General features: G+C 45.3%; 1 long non-coding RNA gene across 9 annotated transcripts; it reads right to left on the reverse strand.

Annotated features, from left to right (window-relative positions):
• Positions 1 to 441: 441 nt before the first annotated feature.
• On the reverse strand, positions 442 to 6,189 carry LOC125524020 (uncharacterized). Of its 9 annotated transcripts, XR_015611105.1 has the most exons (11): positions 5,863 to 6,177; positions 5,530 to 5,763; positions 4,707 to 4,750; positions 4,526 to 4,575; positions 3,760 to 4,076; positions 3,520 to 3,680; positions 3,283 to 3,402; positions 2,946 to 3,119; positions 2,689 to 2,849; positions 1,441 to 1,532; positions 442 to 882 (listed from the first exon to the last, which is right to left on the reverse strand). It is a non-coding gene; the product is annotated as an uncharacterized LOC125524020 (long non-coding RNA). The 9 variants fall into 9 exon arrangements; XR_015611103.1 differs by having other exon boundaries at positions 3,760 to 4,575; positions 5,863 to 6,184; XR_015611104.1 differs by having other exon boundaries at positions 4,526 to 4,750; positions 5,863 to 6,180.
• Between the last annotated feature and the right edge of the window lie 16,620 nt (positions 6,190 to 22,809).

Genomic DNA, 22,809 nt, shown 5'->3' on the forward strand with positions numbered 1-22,809 from the left:
TCCGAATTCTAGGTGCGTATATGCCTGGCCGTGAAACGGCCCTTCGTTAAAGCGAAGGAATTCTAACATTCCGATAGGTCATCGAGTGGTTGACCAGTCTCACGCTATATCATGACAGTCAGTTTTCGGCTTTCTCTATTGAGGTGCTCGTCCGGATGAACCAGGGCACAATCGCAGTAGTTCTCCTGGTGCCGCCTTAGCCGATAGAGCGGAACGTAAGGCAGCAAAACACAGGAGCCGGACAAACCCAACATTTGACCAAAGACATGATTCAGAGCTGATGCATATAAGGCCAAACTCGCGACGCCGAACACTCCCTAAGGTATTCGGTCTTTTACAGTACTAGTAAGCTTGCACGTGCAATGCACGTTTTGATAGAAATTCATTAGAAAATAATATTTAAATATATGAACTTACATTTTTAGTTTACATAAAGCAATATCTTACATGAGCAATGGTTTACCATACATCTCACATACTCTATGAATTTAAATCTTGATGTAATATGTACTTAACAGATTTTCCTAAAGCATATTGAAATTAAATCCGCCATCGCAGTTCACCAATCAAGAATAATCTTAATGAACACCCGAAACATTCTTCCTTCTTAACCCAGAAAAATACCTATTACAATCCAGACACCTATATGGGGCCTATCAGATCATCGCAATGAAAAAAATCGGATAGGTAAGTAAAAATTAATCATAATATATTTCTCAAAATATTACGACAGCTACAGTTCACCATCATATAGCTGCTGAGACCATCGTCGGTGTTGCCCGAAAAAACACCCTCATAGCTCAATGTTCTCCTTGATAACAATCTGCGGGCCTAATCCTCTTTTTCTGCATCTTTTATCTCATATCGTTCCTTCTTTCCAGGCTACATGTTATTTCTAATCATAATCAGCAATTATAAAACAAATAATGTAAGCTCACATACATGCTATAGCATACATATTTCAATTGCAGCTTCATACACAAGGAATATAGTAAGCGTGCACAAGCAATGCACGCCTCGACTGATGTTACAACCAGATATGCAAATTCTAAAGATATTATGATTACACTAGAAAATATGACAACCAACCTATAATTTAAATGATTTTCAAGCAACTCTACAATTTAGCATCATATGCATGGAGTGAAGACACCTGATTACCTTAGTATGTCTTAATACACTAACCAATTCTTGTACAACATAAGGGGTGCATGTTGTATGCGGCTTCATTCTCAGTGTAGTTGATTAGATGCACCAAAATTCTTATCTCACAACTATACTTTAGGAGAACCACAGGTCATTATCTTTAGAGTTTTCATGAGGTAGAATAAAAAAATGAAATATTAAATATTCACCCTGCAAATTGGTTGGTTCAATTCTTTCTCGTTCCATGAGTGCACAAACCAAAAAGCAAAATAACCAGATAGACATGCTACGTACATTGGAAACCAATTGAAATCATGCAGTGTTGATTGCATGCTTGTTTGTCTATGGAACATCCGCCTTGAAAGCAATTCAGTGACAATTGTTCTCTGCAAAGTCAACAGTTTGCTCGCTCCTTGTCTCAAGAGACAAAAATGAAATCAAATATATCTTGAGATAAGTAAATATAGAAATTTCTTCTAAAAATATAATATAAAACCGATATCAGCCACATGAGAGTTCCATTTTGATTCCTACGACCTCATTTGAAATCTCAACAAATGAAAGTACATTATGCATATTCATCAATGACAAAATAATTCAAGTCCGTGTATGCTATAAAGGAACGAATCCAATCTATCTAACTATCATGAATAGAGAATCACAAACTGCACACCCGCAAATATAGTATTTACAACAATAATTCCAAGGGAAAACAAGCTTTAATAAAAAAAAAGGCTCCATCATATTTATCCTTCAAGTTCAAACAGAATCACTATATCAACACATGAACAAATAATCACTTCCTTTCAGATTTGCCATTCTGATTCATCACCACAGAACAAGCATATATTTCCAACATACGTGACCAAAACTACACTCATGAAATGAGGCAAAGTAGCATACGAATATTTTGCCAGGGTGTTTTTTGTGAAGGAGTATAAAGTCCTAATGTATAAGATTGTGCAAAACAAGCACCGGCATGGTGGATATATGAATTCCTCTAAGGTTAGCTGATGGATGCAACTCCAAAAACCAAGCATGCTTTATTTTGAACAAAAGGTACATGCCAACTTTATTATAGACAGACATCAAGACAAGTGAATGATATGCAGACATTCATTGGAAAATAACTGCCAGTATGACAAGGCTTTTTGTCACTAGAATTTAGTCTTTAAACTTTATAAAGATTGGCATATAATTGGCTGCTGCTAACAAATGGCCCAGTACAGCTGTATAAATAATAATGTCGTCATCAAGTGTAGGTCCTAGATTGTTTAAAATGGCAGTACTGTTCATGAAACAGGCAACCCGCGGTTCAGTAAATCACCTAATTTACATTAAATCGAAGATCGGATGTGATTGATCTCTCTATATCTTACGGCTGAGCTGATCATAATTACTGAAAACAACATGGAATAATTTTTTAGTCTGGATCGAACACCACCAAATGATCTTCAGCAACGATAGCTAGAATGGATTTTATCTCCAGTAATATTGGAACAATGACTGCAAACAGAGGAGATGGAGCGGGACTTGCATTACCAGAATAATGCCGGTGTTGAGCTGCTGCCCCAGTGAGACGATGCCAATGTCATTCAACACGTCGTGCTGGTGACGGTTGGGATGTTGACGGCAGCTGCCACATCCAGGCCGTTCGTGACGAGATGAGAGGACGTGTGCGGCATCACTAAACACGCAGATTGCTACCACAAAATAGTTCATCAATCTAAATTATCCTGTCTAGAGCTAGCTCCGAATGTCCAGTCAATTGCATCTAAGGCGAGCAGTCTTACACCAACCTGAATATCATGGAAGAGGCGTCCACTACTACATCTCAAACTGCCTTCCGTTGCAGTCTGTTCTCTTCTCCTGCGTGCATCCTTTCCACCATCTCATATCTGGCCTTCTTGTACCCACAGCCAGTCCCTGCCCACAACGCCTTACTTCTCCTCCTCTCCCTGCCAGCACAAGCACTGCAAGGACTTTAATAAAAAAATTGATTGGTTCAGCATAAAAACATTTTTTGTTAATTCATCATAGTCAGAATATCCTCACTACTTCAATCAACCACTGAAACGGTACCATAAACATCACAAATTTGCAAATAAAAATTGGAAGGAAGGATAAGTGGAATACCAGTTGTGTGGCAGTGGAATAATTGAAAGTTATGGACCAAGAATAATCCAAATCGACCTTCTATCGTTCGTCATGTTCATCTCTGAATCCATACACCATCTAGTTTTCCAGACCGGGATCCTGAATAGAAAGACCAAACACACTGAAGCAAATCAACTGAAGGCGCAAAAATAAGTATGAGTCGGCTACTCAGAGTCAGAATTCAGAAAGTAACTTGTCTAGGGAATTTCAACGAACCTATAGACATGCTGTTTGAATTAGCACCTAAATAATTCTCTCAATTAGAAAAAGACTTGCCACCAGGATTTGGGCGTCACACTGACCGGCGGCATCCAAAATTTGCAGAGAACAAGAAGTTCGCAAAATACTGTTTAATGGAAATCAACGTCCATGGAAGCCTGATTAACAAACAACTTCAAAGTATGAATTAGTTCTACTATTTGAAATCAACATACATGGTTTAGAAGGAGGGCTTGCCTCGCTGCCGGCCACAACAGATGTAGCCGCCGTCAATTGTCGAGCTAGATTGGGGCACCGGTTGTAGGTGCGGCTGACAGATAGGAAACAGGAGAAGAATGGAATGATGATGGAGGGAGGCACCTTGTTGCAGTACACCGCCTAATATAAAGCCTCTCACTGCCTTATTATTTGAATATGTGTGTGATTCGCGCAATTGTCTCTTTGCATGCTTGCGCTGCAATTTGTTTTTCTGGTTTTGTACAATCAGTGACTTTCTGCAGTATCAGTTTGTTTGCATGACATAGCTGCATGCTTGCTGCTACTTGGCCTCTCCTCTCCATGTCGTAAGATCAGTAAGCGGCAACATAAAAAAATCAGAAAATACCCTGATAAGTAGTTACAGATTGAACATGACAATTGTTAAGGATGATTACATGGGAAAGCATGTATATGAGTAAGAAGACATAGATATAGATGTAAGGGGGACATAAAATGCACCACGGGAGTAATTCAGAGCATAGAGTAATTTAGGATTGAATAAATGATGTGTACAACTATCTCTAGGCTTAGAAGGGAATTATTATAGATCATTGTTGTGCAGGCAAATGTTCAAGAGCTCATAATACAGAACAATATTAGAACTCAAAAGCTTGGAGAAATGAAATATTAGGAGTCAAGCATTAAAATGAAAGAGGCCCAGCTGGCATAAAATTCACAAATCTATGGTTTGAAGGCTGCATATTATAGGGAGAGGAGTTTATACTTCACTACATCATATAGTTACCTTGATTCACGTCACATGCAGCCTGCTTGGATACATGATACATAAAAGGTCTTCAGAATTAACATGAGAGATGGAAATGGTTAAGTTGGCAAATGGTAATAATAAGGGTAAAACAAGAATCAATGTCCAAAATCATTGTAGATGAACCGCAGCAGCAGTAATCGCTTAGCCAAGTCTGTACCTATCCTGTGAAGAGGACCAGCACTTTTTATCCTCCTTCTCTCCCTACAAGAAAAAATATCACCATGATGTAATCAGAATTTTCAATTTTGTGCCATATTTAAAAAAAAAACTTATTTGGAGTTAACTTATAGCCATAAGCATCAGAAAAATGAAAATAACTAAATATTAGGAAGGCCATCACCCAGGGTGATCTTTGTGGATACCGAGGATAGTTTTGTGTCAGTCGCATCACGGGGAATTAACTCGAGTGAAGTCATGGAGGGGTGGAGCATAATCCATATCAGCCATCTACAAGATGTGGTCTACACATCTGTCTGCGCAAGAACAAACCGACCCGTGGCAAGACGACTCAAGGGAAAGGAAACTTGCTGAGCATGCATGAAGCATCAACCCGATGAAGCAGATGTAGCTTGCTGAATTGTTTATGTAGCCATCGTATCAACGATACAAAATTGGCTACCCCAATCCCATAGGTTCAAACGTTCAGGAAGATTTCATAGGTTGTAACTACCCTGATCTGACAGGTTATAAATTCAGCAATATATCAGAGGTTGAAATAGTAGGCCATTCATCAGCAAGATTAAAAAAATCAAGTCTTATCAATCAGAGTTGGATTCAAATTTTATACTCGACATCTGTCTATTAGATAGAAGACCAAATAATTAAGCTACCAACAACCAAAGTCACAAGTTTGTTCACCCAGGGATATTGAATGACACAACCAAACAGAATCTGAAATCTTTGGAATTTCTTAACAAACCCCAGCAAATAAATCGTTAAAGAATGCATCCTACCGAGATATAAGAGGGAGAGGACTTTACCAGCAAATATGTCACTGAGGTTCAGATTTGTTTTGTTGTGTGTCCTGAACCAGCGATGTAATGGGCTTGGCGAACATTAAGATGCAGGCACGAATCCTCCTCGAAGGCAGCGACGGTGGTAGAGGTGTCAACCGTACAGGCACGACGACTCCGCACATCTTCGAAGAGCGTGGTGGCAGCATCCTCCCTGGCACACGCGTGTCCGATCCTCCCTTAACACACACCTGGTGACGGCTGAACCAGAAGGAAGGGACGATCAGTGGCGATTTTTTCTCCTTCTTACGGAATGAATGGAGCAATCTGGAGTGGGTTCGTGGAGAAAGGGTTGGATGCCTGGATCTTGTATGGGCGGCGGGCGGCGAACGGCGCGACGGCGACCTGGGCGGCTCCCGCGGGGCGCGACGGGCGGTGAATGGCGGCGGCGAACGGCGCGCCGGCGGGGCGGCGACCTGCGGCGGGGCGGCGACCTGCGGCGGGCGGCTCCCGCGGCGGGGGCGGGCTCCCGCGGCTGGGGAGGCTCCCGGCGACCCGCGGCGGCTTCCCGTGGCTCCGGCGGCGCGAGGCGGCGGTGACGGGCGCGGCTTCCTGTGGCTCGGCGCGAGGCTGCTGCGAAGGGCGCGGCTGCGGGAGGCAAACGGCGCGGGAGGAGGAGGAGGTCGTGCAGGAGGAGAAGGAGGAGGTCGTGCGACGGTTTTCTCTTTTTTTTTACCGCGAGACAGATTAGCCACGATCCCGTGGTTGGTAGCGTTAAACACAGAAAAATTAAGGGCTATTAGATTTTGACGATGGATGGATGTGATTGTTTGGATCTGTCTCTCTCTTTTCTTTTATAGTGGTAATAGATGAGGATTGTAACCCAATGGCATTGGTGGGTAATTAAAGTATAAAACGTGTTTGATGTTTTGGAGGAATGTAGGTCTTCAGATTGCAGGTTTGGATGGATAGGATGACTTAGTTCTTCGCCCTCTCTTTCTTTTATAGGGGTAGTAGATAAATCGGGCCTAAACAGTGCCCTTTGTAAGAAGCACCTGGTGTCCAGGTACGTGCATTATTCTGACGTGGCCACATGCCAAGACGTCAGCATCCTTCTCAAGAGTACTGAGAATCCGAGGGATGTGTATCAACAAGAGACAGTAAAAAAGGTTTACGCAGGGTCTTAATCTAAAAAGAATCCTTGGAACGGGTCCCTGCTGCACGTCTGCGCCTGTGTCTCCGTTGTGCCGTATCCTGGATGGCTGTAGCACGATGGTCATCTGTAAAAAAGAGAAACTTAGGTGAAAAGTTGTCGTGTAAAAAGGTAGGTTTAAAGAAACCATGTACAATTCAAGATGAGTAAAAATTGCCACTTGTCTGCGCGTGTTGAGCCCCTTGTATTTGTAATAAGGGTGTGGCCTATCAAACCTGTGTGAATGACATATAGCTGCGCCGGACTTGTCTAACCGTGTCCGTGGTCTTGACGACCTATCAAATGCTTTAGCTGGTGAGGCCATTTTTAGTGTGCCTCTCTTCGGCGCGCAAGGATCGCTCAATATTTCCGTTCACTTTAATGGTGCCACGTGGACCGGGCATCTTAAGCGTGAGGGAAGCGTAATGCAGTATTGCATTAAAGCGAGCGAAAGCTTCGCGTCCAAGTAGTGCTTGATAGCCACTTTGGAATGGAGCAATGTGGAATATTAAATTTTCGCTACGGAAGTTATCGGGGAAGCCGAATATAACCTTAGTAGCAGGGAGCCCGTGCAATGAGCCCCTGGGCCTGGCGTTGCTCTTTTAAAGGTAGTATTGCTGTGGCAAATTTTCGTTAGGTCTATCCTCATTTTACGGATTGTGTCTTGATATATCAGATTTAGACTGCTGCCACCGTCCATCAGGACTCGTGTGAAATGGTATCCGTTAATTATTGGGTCTAATACCAAGGCAGCCCATCCTGCACGCCAGATACTTGCTGAGTAATCCAGATGGTCGAAAGTGATCGGTTGAAACGACCAGTGGCAGGACTCCGCGGTGATAGGCCCTTGGGCATATTTCTCTGGGAGTGCCGCTTTGTTTCTCCCCTTGATCACGTGTAACACGTTTACTGTTTTGACTCTGATGGAAATTTCTTCTGTTCCCCAGTGTTTTGCTTGAGAGGCTCATCCTCGTCTTCGGTTGGTGTATCCTCCCCTTGTGTACGGCGTTGAGCTTGCCGGACTGCTTGAAGACCCAACATTCTCTGTGGGTATGGTTAGCGGGTTTACCAGGGGTGCTATGGATCTGACATATTTGGTCCAGAATTTTGTTTAAGCTGGACAGTTCGTCTCTGCTGCCTTTAGAGGGCGGCTTTTGCTGACCTGGCCGAGAGCTTCTGAATCCAGCATTTACTGTCGTGTTCTTCGGGTTGTCTTCTTTATTCCGGCGCATATTATTTTTGCTGCGTCTTGATTTTCCATTTCCATCTCTAACTTCGGATGTACTTGGGTCGCTGGTGCTGCATCTGGCTAGCCAGCTGTCCTCACCTGCAAAAAGCGGGTCATGAGGCTTGTTAATGCTGCCATTGTTCTCGGTTTTTCTTGGCCGAGGTGTCTGGCAAGCCATTCGTTGCGGACGCTATGCTTAAAAGATGCCAAGGCTTTGGCGTCCGGACAGTCGACTATTTGATTCTTTTTAGTAAGAAACCTGTTCCAAAGCTTTCGGGCTAACTCTCCGGGCTGTTGAGTTATATGACTCAAATCGTCCGCGTCCGGAGGTCGGACATAAGTCCCTTGAAAATTTGCCCGAAAAGCGTCTTCGAGCTCTTCCCGGCTTCCAATGGAGATTTCGGGGAGGCTTTTAAGCCAGTGCCGAGCTGGCCCTTTGAGTTTGAGGGGTAAATACTTGATGGCGTGGAGATCATCTCCTCGAGCCATATGGATATGGAGGATATAGTCCTCAATCCAGACCCCAGGGTCTGTTGTTCCGTCATATGCCTCTATGTTTACGGGTTTGAATCCCTCTGGAAATTCATGGTCCAGCACCTCATCGGTGAAACATAGGGGTGTGCGGCACCCCTGTATCTGGGTGTACCGCGTTGTTCGGATGTTTGTTGTGTTGCATCGTATGCTGGAGCGCGCTTGCGTGGTCCATAGATGGATCTGGTTGCGCCATCCTTTTGATGCGAGCCCTCGCGTATTGATTTATGTGCGGCGTTGTTTGCCGTTCTATGTTGGCCGTGAGGTCGTCTATCCGGCCAGATGGCCATTTTAGTTTTTGGTTGCGGGGGATCTAAGGCCTCCTCATCGAATTCAGGTAGCAACTTCCGCTTCGGGTAGCTCTTGGTGGGGTGATTACCGCCGTACTTCGCTGCTATGTTGAGCACTTTACTCCATCTAATTCTGAGTGTGTCTTGCGCAGCCTTGAGTCATTGCTTCTGCTTTTTTAGACTCCTCGTGGTGGCAACGAGACTTTGATGGGCATTCTGTTGCTCTGGGTGTCTGTCCGGTGTGATGTCGTCCGGACTATTATCTTTGACAGAGTCGGGTTGTTCGGTTTGATTCTCCGTGTTGCCGTGGTCCGGCAATGGTTCACCCTGCTCTAACGCTGGGTCTATATGATCGTTGTTTCTGCCGAGGCAGGATTTGGAGCGGCGCTTACGCCGCCGCTTTGACTGCTTCTCGAGGGGACAACCCTTCGTTGCGTCCTTCCGTTCCTCGTCGTCGTCTTCTTTTGGCGTGTCCACCATGTATACGTCATGTGATGAAGTGGGCGTCCAGTGCCCTGTGGGCAGTGGTTCCTGTTCGTCTCCTGCATCTTCGTCCATACCGTGGATGTCTTCGGAGTCGGAGTCGAGCATGTCGGTTAAGTCATCGACAGTGGCTACTAAATGGGTGGTGGGTGGGCGGCAAATTTCTTCGTCATCCGCATCCCAATCCTGCCGGACATATTTCGGCCAGGACTCTCCTGATAAGGAGAGAGACTTTAATGAATTCAGTATGTCGCCGAAGGGCGAGTGCTGAAAGATATCGCGGAGGTAAACTCTATGATCGGTGCCCAACCGGATTCGAAAGGAACGGGTGCAGGCGGTTCGGAGTCCGTGGCTGGAGAAGTATCCGGCAGTTCAACAACACGGCTCTCGCGAAGGGTAAGATCGATATTCGGCTCGATCGCCATTGGGGATGCGGCCTCTGTGGCGGGGTCTATCCACCCATCCATGGGAGGCGCAACTGGCTCCGAATAAAGGGTCGGAGCGGCTGTCAATGTGATTTCTCGAACACTGTCCGATGGCAGAGCTAGATCGTACTCATCGTGACCGCGTGACGCACAAGGCAGAGGCTCGAATCCGTCGAAGATCAAGTCTCCGCGGATATCGGCCGTGTAGTTTAAACTTCCATACCTGACCTGGTGGGCAGGGGCGTAACTTTCGATCTGTTCTAGAAGGCCAAGCGAGTTGGCCCGCAGTGCGAAGTCGCCGAACACAAAGATCTGTCCGGGGAGAAAAGTCTCACCCTGGACTGCATCGCTATCGATGATAATAGGAGCCATCAAGCCTAACGGCGACGACACAGAGGAACTAAGCACCAATGTTGGTGTCAAAACCGGCGGATCTCGGGTAGGGGGTCCCGAACTGTGCGTCTAAGGCGGATGGTAATAGTAGGCAGGGAACACGATGTTTTACCCAGGTTCGGGCCCTCTTGATGGAGGTAAAACCCTACGTCCTGCTTGATTTATTCTTGATGATATAGGTATTACAAGAGTTGATCTACCACGAGATCGGAGAGGCTAAACCCTAGAAGCTAGCCTATGGTATGATTGTATATTTTTTGTTATGTCCTACGGACTAAACCCCTCCGGTTTATATAAACACCGGAGAGGGTTAGGGTTACACAAGGTCGATTACAAAGGAGGAGATATCCATATCCGTACTACCTAGCTTGCCTTCCACGCCAAGTAGAGTCCCATCCGGACACGAGACGAAGTCTTCAATCTTGTATCTTCATAGTCCAACAGTCCGGCTAAAGGATATAGTTCGGCTGTCCGGAGACCCCCTAATCCAGGACTCCCTCAATGACCATAAAAGATATTACTCATATAAATAGAACAACCATTATTCTCTGATTTAAATGAATAACCGTCTCGCATCAAACAAGATCCAGATATTACGTTCATGCTCAACGCTGGCACCAAATAACAATTATTTAGGTCTAATACTAATCCCGAAGGTAGATGTAGAGGTAGCGCGCCGACTGCGATCACATCGACTTTGGAACCATTTCCCACACGCATCGTCACCTCGTCCTTCGCCAGTGTTCACTTAATCCGTAGTCCCTGTTTCGAGTTGCAAATATTAGCAACAGAACCAGTATCAAATACCAGGTGCTACTGCGAGCTCTAGTAAGGTACACATCAATAACATGTATATCACATATACCTTTGTTCACCTTGCCATCCTTCTTATCCGCCAAATACTTCGGGCAGTTCCGCTTCCAGTGTCCAGTCTGCTTGCAGTAGAGGCACTCAGTTTCAGGCTTAGGTCCAGATTTGGGTTTCTTCTCCTGAGCGGCAACTTGCTTGCTGTTCTTCTTGAAGTTTCCCTTCTTCTTCCCTTTACCCTTTTTCTTGAAACTGGCGGTCTTGTTGACCATCAACACTTGATGCTCCTTCTTGATTTCTACCTCTGCAGCCTTTAGCATTGCGAAGAGCTCAGGAATCGTCTTATCCATCCCTTGCATGTTATAGTTCATCACGAAGCTCTTGTATCTTGGTGGCAGTGATTGAAGAACTCTGTCAATGACACTATCAACAGGAAGATTAACTCCCAGTTGAGTCAAGTGATTATGATACCCAGACATTTTGAGTATATGTTCATTGACAGAACTATTCTCCTCCATCTTGCAGCTATAGAACTTATTGGAGACTTCATATCTCTCAATCTGGGCATTTACTTGAAATATTAACTTCAGCTCCTGGAACATCTCATATGCTCCATGACGTTCAGAACGTCGTTGAAGTCCCGATTCTAAGCCGTAAAGCATGGCACACTGAACTATCGAGTAGTCATCAGCTTTGCTCTGCCAGACGTTCATCACATCTGGTGTTGCTCCAGCAGCAGGCCTGGCACCCAGCGGTGCTTCTAGGACGTAATTCTTCTGTGCAGCAATGAGGATAATCCTCAAGTTACGGACCCAGTCCGTGTAATTGCCACCATCATCTTTCAACTTTGCTTTCTCAAGGAACGCATTAAAATTCAATGGAACAACAGCACGGGCCATCTATCTACAATCAAATATAGACAAGCAAGATACTATCAGGTACTAAGTTCATGATAAATTTAAGTTCAATTAATCATATTACTTAAGAACTCCCACTTAGAAAGACATCCCTCTAATCTTCTAAGTGATCACGTCATCCAAATCAACTAAACCATAACCAATCATCACGTGAAATGGAGTAGATTTCAATGGTGAACATCAATATGTCGATCATATCTACTATATGATTCACGCTCGACCTTTCGGTCTTAGTGTTCCGAGGTCATATCTGCATATGCTAGGCTCGTCAAGTTTAACCTGAGTATTCTGCGTGTGCAAAAACTGGCTTGCACCCATTGTAGATGGACGTAGAGCTTATCACACCCGATCATCATGTGGTGTCTGGGCACGATGAACTTTGGCAACGGTGCATACTCAGGGAGAACACTTTTATCTTGAAATTTAGTGAGAGATCATCTTATAATGCTACCGTCAATCAAAGCAAGATAAGATGCATAAAAGATAAACATCACATGCAATCAATATAAGTGATATGATATGATCATCATCATCGTGTACTTGTGATCTCCATCTCTGAAGTACCGTCATGATCACCATCATCACTGGCGCGACACCTTGATCTCCATCGTAGCATCGTTGTCGTCTCGCCAATCTTATGCTTCCACGACTATCGCTACCGCTTAGTGATAAAGTAAAGCATTACAGCGCGATTGCATTGCATACAATAAAGCGACAACCATATGGCTCCTGCCAGTTGCCGATAACTCGGTTACAAAACATGATCATCTCATACAATAAAATTTAGCATCATGTCTTGACCATATCACATCACAACATGCCCTGCAAAAACAAGTTAGACGTCCTCTACTTTGTTGTTGCAAGTTTTACGTGGCTGCTACGAGCTTAGCAAGAACCGTTCTTACCTATGCATCAAAACCACAACGATAGTTTGTCAAGTTGGTGCTGTTTTAACCTTCGCAAGGGCCGGGCGTAGCCACACTCGATTCAACTAAAGTTGGAGAAACTGACACCCGCCAGCCACCTGTGTGCAAAGCACGTCGGTAGAACCAGTCTCGCGTAAGCGTACGCGTAATGTCGGTCTGGGCCGCTTCATCCAACAATACCGCCGAACCAAAGTATGACATGCTGGTAAGCAGTATGACTTATATCGCCCACAACTCACTTGTGTTCTACTCGTGCATATAACATCAACGCATAAAACCTAGCTCGGATGCCACTGTTGGGTAACGTAGTAATTTCAAAAAAATTCCTATGCACACGCAAGATCATGGTGATGCATAAGGATGGCAATTTTACCCATGGACATGGATACCCATGGATATCCGACCCGAATGGATAGGATTTGGATATGCTTTTGTGCCCATGGGCAGCGCCCAAACCCGACCCGATTGCTCGTGGATAGGGCATGAATCTAATCTTGTGCCCATGGGCATAGCCAAACCCGACCCGATAGTATGATTTAATGGGCCAAAATATGCTATCCCTACCCCACAGTCACATGTCCCACTACAATTTTCCACTTTGTTATCTAAAACATGCAAACGAAATTACATAATCCCCGCTGTAACTTCTATTAGTTGTCATTCAATCCCCGTCGTAACATACTACATGGTACCTTCCCTTATTTTTATCTCCTTGTTAAATGACTCGTCATTCTCATCTTTTAGAAAAACACTAAATTATATTAGGTTGTCAGTGGACGTTGATTTGCCACAAGTTGATGTTTACCATAAGTGAAGCCTCACCTGCCACGAGGTGAAGAATGGAGGACCTCATGTTAACACTGTGTTATTTCTTATTTATATGTATTGAGAGGACCCAGTGGATATCCAGCGGGTATGGATATCCATCGGGTTTGGACATGGACACAATTTTTCACCCGTGGATTTTTTCATGGGTGGGCAAAGACAGTCTTCATGGATATGGATATGGATTTGATATTGTTCAACCCGATCCAAACCCGACCCATTACCATCCTTAGTGATGCATAGCAACGAGTGGGGAGAGTGTTGTCTACGTACCCTCGTAGGCCGGCAACGGATGCGTTGACACAACATAGAGAAAGTAGTCGTACGTCTTCCCGATCTGACCGATCCAAGTACCGAACATACGGGACCTCCGAGTTCTGCACACGTTCAACTCGGTGACGTCCCTCGATCTCCGATCCAGCCGAGTGTTGAGGGAGAGTTTCGTCAGCACGACGGCGTGATGACGGTGATGATGTTCTACCGACGCAGGGCTTCGCCTAAGCACCGCTACGATATGATCGAGGTGGAATATGGTGGAAGGGGGCACCGCACACGGCTAAGGAACGATCACGAAGATCAACTTGTGTGTCATGGGGTGCCCCTGCCCCCGTATATAAAGGAGGGAGGGGGAGGTGCGGCCGGCCCCTAGGGGTGCGCCTGGAGGAGTCCTACTCCCACCGGGAGTAGGACTCCCCCCTCTTGCCTTGTTGGAGAAGGAAAGGGGAAGGGGGAAAGAGGAAAGGGGGGCGCCCCCCCCCCCTTCCTTGTCCTATTCGGACTAGGGGGATGGGGGGCGCGGCCTGCCCTGGCCGGCCGTCCTCTTCTCCCTTAGGGCCCATGTAGGCCAATTAACCCCCGGGGGGTTCCGGTAACCCCCCGGTACTCCGGTAAAATCCTGATTTCACCCGGAACGATTCCGATATCCAAATATAGGCTTCCAATATATCAATATTTATGTCTCAACCATTTCGAGACTCCTCATCATGTCCGTGATCACATCCGGGACTCCGAACAACCTTCGGTACATCAAAACACAAAAAACCCTAATTGCGATCGTCACCGAACTTTAAGCGTGCAGACCCTACGGGTTCGAGAACTATGTAGACATGACCGAGACACGTCTCCGGTCAATAACCAATAGAGGAACCTGGATGCTCATATTGGTTCCTACATATTCTACGAAGATCTTTATTGGTCAGACCGCATAACAACATACGTTGTTCCCTTTGTCATCGGTATGTTACTTGCCCGAGATTCAATCGTTGGTATCTCGATACCTAGTTCAATCTCGTTACCGGCAAGTCTCTTTACTCGTTCCGTAATACATCATCCCGCTACTAACTTATTAGTTGCAATGCTTCCAAACAGCTGCAGGTGTCGATGATACCAGTGCAGGTGATGCAACCCAGCTCAAATGGGAGCTCGATGAAGATCTTGTTCGTTCTTTTGTGTCTTTCCGGTTGATCAGTAGTGGAGCCCAGTTGGGACGTTCGGGGATCTAGCATTTGGGGTTGTCTTCTTTTATTTTGGTTCTGTAGCCGGACCTTGATTGTATTCTGGATGATGTATGTTTAACTTGTTATTTGTGTGAAGTGGCGATTGTAAGCCAACTCTTTATCCCATTCTTATTCAGTACATGGGATTGTGTGAAGATTAACCCTCTTGCGACAAACCTACCATGTGGCTATGCCTCTAAGTCGTGCCCCGACACATGGGAGATATAGCCGCATTGTGGGTGTTACAAGTTGGTAATCAGAGCCATCCCCGACTTAGGAGCCCCCTGCTTGATCGAATCGCTGACGTTGTTGAGTCTAGAACAAAATGTTTTGAGTCTTAGGATTATATATATCGGAGAGTAGGATTATTTTTACTCCTCAGTCCCTTCGCCGCTCTGGTAAGGCCTCCTAACGTAGAAGTTTTGACTCTTCTCTCCTCAAATTTCACTAAAAAAATTAGGATCACGCGGATATCTTGGAATCGTTCCGATGGTTTTGTGACGAGAACATTGTTCTTGGTGCCTCCTGACATTTAGGGGTTGTGGCAGTGTCCCGGGGAGTTGAGCTCCGAGGTGTTGTCGTCACAATTTTATCGTTGCAGTTCTGGAATACCTGAGTTCGCCGACATCGAAAATCTCTTTTATGCAGTTGTTGGTGAGATAACCTCGACGCCACCCAGTACTGGGGCGGGAGTTCGGGAGTATTGCCATAACTCGTATAACGGATGCTTTTCGAAGGCTGAGGTAAATGATTTTCGAAGGTTTCTTGGTTATGTGTTGAAGGATGGATACAGCTGGATGTAGGATTTGTTAGTTTTGGTGAGATATTATGCTTCCCCTGTATCCCCAACACCTGATTGCATAACCAGAAAGTTTCGGGAGTTTATAAGTGGGAATTCAAGTATCACATAGGAGTTCTTTCCAACAGACACATGATACGATATGGGATCTATCATATGTTTGTTTTCGGTTTATTCTGCAAGCCAATCCTTTGTTTTGTTTTTGTTGTGGTATTCGAGTTGCTTCGAAGTCAAATGTGGATTCCATACCCTTTCTAAGTGGTGTTCTCACATTTCTTTGGGAATATTAATCCTTCTTGATCATTGAGTTTGTCATCTCGATTTCTTCTCAACAGGTGTGTTTTCTCTTCAAGTGGATCTGATCATTTCAACATCCGCAAGATCATCTCTCGGTTTTCCCAACGTTGTTCGTTTCATCTGTCCCCAAGTTGCCTTTGTTTTTCCCGCCCACCCACCCTTTTTTCTTCAAGGACTCTGATTTCTTATCCAAGTATCCTTTTATTGATGGCAAGTCTCTCCATTCTTTTCCGTCAATGTTCTTATCCGGTGATTCTCAGGAAGATACTAACGGAGCTTCAAGATCATCATTCATCATTCTTTTCTTCTCCGGTGGATTTAATTCAAGCTTTGTCGATCATATCTTTTCCTCGGTTCAAATGCTTTCTCATGCCGGTGCACCTCTTAATCTTTCACATATCGTTATTCAATTGTTCCGGAGTGCTGAAGATATCTCAAAAGATTCACGGTTACATTCTCGATCTGTTCAAGTTATTTTGAGGTTGTTATCTGATTCAAGACAGTTAATTCAACCGGTGCAATCTCTCTTCAAAATCATTCCAACGGTGTTTCCCTTGAGTGGGCCCTAACCCACAGGTCTTTTCGCAGGATCTTACCTGACTCTTCTAATCTTCCCGGAGTTACTCTCAAATTATTTTCCAAGTTTGACGTGAGAATGAGTTATCATCAGTCAAATGCCTTCTCCAGGATCTTTCACATTCTTTTCATCATTGGTTCAACCTTTCTAATTTCCATTCCGGAGTGCCTCAACAATTCAAGGTGGTGTTTCTTATCATCATTATCAACATTTGAAGAACGCAGAAGAGTTTCCTCCAAATCATATTTGTTCTCTTGAAGATTCATGGCTCTAGCTTTGTGCCATCCTCTCATAATTGTTTTCGATTGTGAGATTTATTTTCACCCATCCGAAGCAATTCAGGAGTCTTTTCAGTTTGATTCTTCGAAGGCCATCATTTCGGGTTTATTCATTCTCAGCTTTCAGCTCTCATTCTCTAAATCTTACTAGTACATCGTTCAAGTATTCTCTAATCAACTCAGGATCTCTTCGTTCACTTGCATCTAAATTCTCTCAACTATCTTCATTCATTTTTCCAATTCTTCCCGGTGAATTGTGCCTTTGCTACGTTCATTTTCAATTCTTACGGTGGTTTGTTCAATATTTCTCTTCCTTCGTTATCATATCTGTTTATTCGTTGGTTAAATCCTACTGGTGCCTCGTCGAGACCTTCCCAAGTTTACGCAATATCTATCTTAATCCTTTCTACGAGAATAAGTAGTATGCCAAATCCGTGCTTGTCATCAATCTAAATTGATGAAGGATAAGCATAATGTAATTCTTATTCTTGTTTCATCGAGTAAATTCAATTCCTTATTACAGAGGTTCATCAAAATTCTTGATTTCATTTGTTCATATTTTCCTTCCGGGGTGCCAAGTTTTCTCGGTTATGTCATTGCAAAGCTCCATCTAATCATTGCAAGGCTTCAATCTTATTCTTTTAATCCATCACTTCTTTTTTATCATTCTTTTATTACCGGAGTTCTTCGAGAGTTTCTTCATGGTGGCTCATCAAGGATTTAATTCCTTCTCGAAGCATTCATCGAGATTCTTTTCAGAGGAGCTCAAGTATTCTTCATCTTGCATTCCGAAGTGCAATTCGTTCTACCTTATCTTTTGAGGTGGTGTTAAGTCATTTTTGAAAATTGTTTGGTGTTTCATGATTCACAAGTTATCCAGGATGACATATTGTAAACCCATCATTTTCAATTCGTTCATGAGATCCTTTGCAAACCATCAATCTCTTCATTGGAATTATCTTGGGTTATATTTCACCTAAAGCTTTCCCTAAGGATTGTTGCGATTTATGGTGCTTATAAATGACCCAAGTTCTTCATTTATCCTCCCGGTGAAATAAGTTTCTCGTCTCCTTGTTCATATCAATCCAATCGTTTGTTTTCGTTAGTGGCAGAATTTCACCTCAAGATTTCGAGATGTTTTCGATAATCCCACTACAAGTTTATTTGTTTCGTTGTTGGTTTTCCAACAAATCCGTTATAACCTTCTTGGAAGGGTGCTCTCCAAAATCATTTGTGGCAGAAGTTGGCATTTCTTTTCCATTCTGTTATTGCTATGTTTTATCTTCTATTCTTCCTTCCGGAGGCATTGTGATGTTGCTCTCTTCTCTCATTATCTCGGATGGTGAGGATCGTGTTCTTTTCATGCTTATCCATTTAACCGGAGGGTTGTGTCCTTTGCCCAAGTTCTTTTCATCTTATCAAGTCTTGCATCTCTTTTCAACCGGAGTGATGTCCGAATTTGTTCTTCCTTGTTCCTCTTTTCTAACGGAATGTTTTCAACTTTGTTCATCTTCGTTGTATTCTTTCTTCCAATTTCTTCAACCTCGCAAGGTTCTTTGGTTTCCTTCATTTTTCAAAGAAGCAACTTAGTTTTACCTCTTCTCTTCCTCTTCCGTTTCCCTCCGGTGCCGTCCTAGATCTCGGGAAGAGATCCTCTTGTAGTGGTGGTGTTGTAACACCCCGAGACCGATGCGGCAGGTGTCTTCCAGTTATTCGTTGTTTTTGCCTTGTCATTCTCTTGCGTGTTGCATCTTGTCATGTCATCATGTGCATTGCATCATCATGGTTTCAAAACTTGCATCTGTTTGGGTTTCCTAGTTCTCCCCGTTGTCCGTTCTGAGCCAAGACACACTTGCACGCCCCCGCGGCATGTCCGAAATATTATTTTTATAAGTGGCCAGAAAATGTTCTCGGAATGGGTTGAAAGTTGGCATGCGGTGTTGTTACCTTGTTAGTAGGCCTCCTGCCATGTTTCATTGCATTCGGAGTCTGTTTGACGCCCCAACGGTTAACTATAGCGGCAATATAGCCGGTAAAACGTCTGACGTTTTCGGTCTCCGAAAACTGCTGCCGGGCTTTCCCTCTCTTTCCTCCCTAGACCGTCTACATAGTCCACTACCTACCGCCAGGCCCAACCTAACCTCTCTCGACAGCCCGCGGCTCTCCTCACGCGCGCGTCTGAAAACTCCCCCGAACCCAACCCAGACAGTCGTCACCGTTGGGTCCGGATCATCCCCAAACATCTATAAAACATCATCGATTTCTCTTTTAGACTCCCTAACCCATTTATCTCGGACCGTCCGATTACGATCAGATGGACCAAGTGACCCTAAACCTTACCAACTTGCTATATAGATGGAAACCTAGATCTTAGGGGCTTGTCCCATCCATCCCCTCGGTCGCCGCCGCATCCTCCTCGTTTTCCTTAGCCACCAATCAGATCCACTCCTCTTGTCTTCCTCGAGATCCACCTCACTAGATTTCAGCGCCACCCAATCACCGCCTCCTTCCCTCCTCCCTTTCATCCAACACCAAATCCATCCTTCAAGCCATCCTCTGCTCCCTCCGCAGCCGGTGCAGCCACCTCGTTCCGTGCAGCTCGGGGACTCCAAGCCCCTTGATCCAGCCGTCCGGGAGGACTTCGGCCCTCGCCGCCGCGTCGTGCTACCTTCCGCGGACCTGCAGCCCTTCATCGGCGACACTGCCTCGACTGCCCCTCTCCTCCTCGAGCTCCTCTTCGGCGACCCTCGTCAACAGCGAGCTCGAGCAGGACCCCGCGGCCTCCTCTGCCCTCTCCGCGAGCCGGCCGCAAGCAACACCACTAGCAGGAGCTCCACGCCCCGCCTTCCTCCGCCTCGCCTGCGGCCTCCTCTGTACAAGGTCCGGCCCCAACGCCCCACCCCACGACCACCTCGAGCACCCACGCCCGCCGCCGATGAAGGTCACGGCCAGGTCGTCCTCGCTGCACCCGCTCCCTTCCCCTGTCTCTGTTTCGCTGAAGCTTCCGCTGTCTCACCAACCCCCTCTCTCGCTGCTCTCTATTACAGCGCCGGGTTCCGCTCCTCCTCGACCTCACATGACCAGATTTAGCCGCCATGGACCCCAACGAGGGAGTTCGTCGTTGGCCATCCTCATTTTCCATGCCCGGATCCCGTCGCCCTCGACCGAAACCCCCACCCCCGCGTCGTCCTCTGCATCGCCAAGCTTCTGCTGCTGTTTTCTGTTCTTCAGAAACGAGACCAGTAGAGTCGCTCGTCCCGAGCGTTGACCGCGCTCCCCTGCTTCGATCGGCCTGCGAGGCCCAACACCGCTCTAGGCCTGCCCGGCCTCCTGTTCCACCGTCTGCGCCCAGCCCATGGTGAGCAACCAGCAGCTCCCCCCGGCCCAGTTTGCCTCAGATCTAGCGCGTGATGTTTTTTCCCTGCGAGGACGATTTTTCTAATTTCCAGAGACTGCAGTTTTTATAGAAAAACCATTGTTGATCATGCATTTAATAATTCCACAACCGTGCATCGGATTGAAATGTTTTATATATGAAACATGCTTAGAATTTTGTCTAGTTTCATAATTTCCAACTTTCATGCATGTTTAAAATGTTTAAACTGTTGTTTGCATTAATTTGCTTAAATGCCATGTTAAAATGATTTATTTCATAACTAGATAACCGTAGCTCGGTTTTAAATAATCTTTATATGTAAATGGGGTAGAAAAATGCCTAGTTTAACATGGTGGCATTACTTTGCATGTTTAACAACTCTAAAATTGTGTTTATGGCAGAACAGTACCAAATCTAATATATGCTCATGAGGTTTTTCCGGACTTGTTGCTTGTTGATCCGGCCTCATTTAAACTTGCCTAGATAGGTAGTTTTCATATGCTTCACCTCTTGCCATGCTAACCAACATTTAATATTTTTGAGTACATAAACGGGAGAGAACTAAATAAGTCATGTGGTGTTCCATCAATATGCAACTCGTTGCATATTGAGCTCCACTTAATTTGTAGTATTGTTTGTGCACTTTGCCATGCCATGCTTCATTAAACCGGACATGCATCATACTTGGTTGTGCATCATGTCATGTTTATGTGATGGTTGTTTACTATGTTGCTTGCTTCTTTCCGGGTTGCTTCTCTCGTTAGCTTCGGTTCCGTTCCAGAGTCGTGAGGATTCGTTCGACTACGTCTGTTTGTCTTCTTCATGGACTCGTTCTTCTTCCTTGCGAGATCTCAGGCAAGATAACCATACCCTCGAAATCACTTCTATCTTTGCTTGCTAGTTGATCGCTCTATTGCCATGCCGCGCTACCTACCACTTGCTATATCATGCCTCCCACATTGCCATTCAAGCCTCTAATCCACCTTTCCTAGGAAACCACTACTAGGGAAAACCCTATACATAGAATCTTAGCAGCAGCGCGGCTCAAAAAGGAGCTCTGCTGCTAATTAGCAGTAGCGCGGGTGTGGAAAACCCGCTACTGACAAGTGCTTAGCAGTAGTGCGCTCGGCGTAACCCGCGCTGCTACAAATATGGACCGACAGTGCCCACCCAACTCCATTTAGCAGCAACGCGGTGCCGCGAGCCGCGCTACCGCTATAGTTGTAGCAGTAGCGCGGTTTTTCTGAGGTCGCTGCTGCTAATTTTCATATCGGGCACACTTTTGGTCCCGGTTAGCAGTAGCGCTTGTACCGAAAGCGCGCTGCTGCTACTTTCTTAGTAGCAGCGCGTTTTAAGTCCCACGCTACTGCTAATCCGCACCCACCACCTTTTCCCCACCCACCCTCCCCCTCCCCCTCCTCTCCCTTTCCCCTACCTCTCCCACTCTCACTCTTCTTCTTCCTCAATACTTCTCCCCCATTACTCTCCCTCTTCTACCTACCTTTCTCTCTCTTCATTACTCTTACCTAACTACACCACCTCCATTAATGCATCTCCTTTCTCTTTTTCCTTCCTCCTCCACTAGTTGAAGTTGTCTCCTCCCAAATTAGGTAGCTAGGTAGATGTAGTATTTAGTTAAGTGGCCTATTTGCCCCCTAACTAGATCTATCTTTGTCAAGAAGAGCTTTGTGCACTTTTGATCTCCCTACATCATCATCTCCACCGTGTGCTCGATCTCGAGATATAGGTGATTAAAATTTCATGCTTTTGCAAAATGGAAATATGTTTATGTGTGTGTGATATGTTTATGGAAATTGTGTGTGTGGCATGAGTTGATGCCAAATTGTGCTTTTGAGTTGCCTATGTTTTGCCGAAATGTCGATTTATTTCCGTTTCGGTGAATTCTGGGCAAACTCTAGATCTATATATGTCCTATTTTTAAGGAAGGTCATGCCGAATTTTTGCATGACTTTGATGCATGCACGCATTTTTATAATCAATTTGTTTATTATTACCATGCAGAGTTGACGATGGTCAGTGGAACGATGGTGGACAGGTGGTTGCGGTCGGCGGTCCAGGACATGAAAGAAAATAACCGGACAGAGGTTTTATGTCCGTGTCGAAAATGCAAAGGAATATTTTGGCTCGAGCCCCATGATGATGGTCGTGTCGAAGCACACCTGCTCATGAATGGTTTCATGGATGGCTATACTCGGTGGATAATTGATGATGAGTATGACGATGTTGAGGATGCCGACGGGGCAGGCAATGATGACACGGGGCAAGACGAAGAGATGATCGATAATGGCGGCGGGGAAGAGGCCGGGCATGGCGGCGGAGAAGGGGCCGGACATGGCGGCAGAGAGAACGACATGGACTCCACGCAGCAGAGTTCGTCGGTACTAAGTTCAATCGTGCGGGACCCTCATGTTCAAGCATTGCTTCGCAAGGAGACGAGTACTGAGAG

This window comes from Triticum urartu, chromosome 7A (genome assembly GCF_056163025.1).
Source record: "Triticum urartu cultivar PI428250 chromosome 7A, HENAU_Tu73, whole genome shotgun sequence".
Taxonomy (NCBI): Eukaryota; Viridiplantae; Streptophyta; class Magnoliopsida; order Poales; family Poaceae; genus Triticum; species Triticum urartu.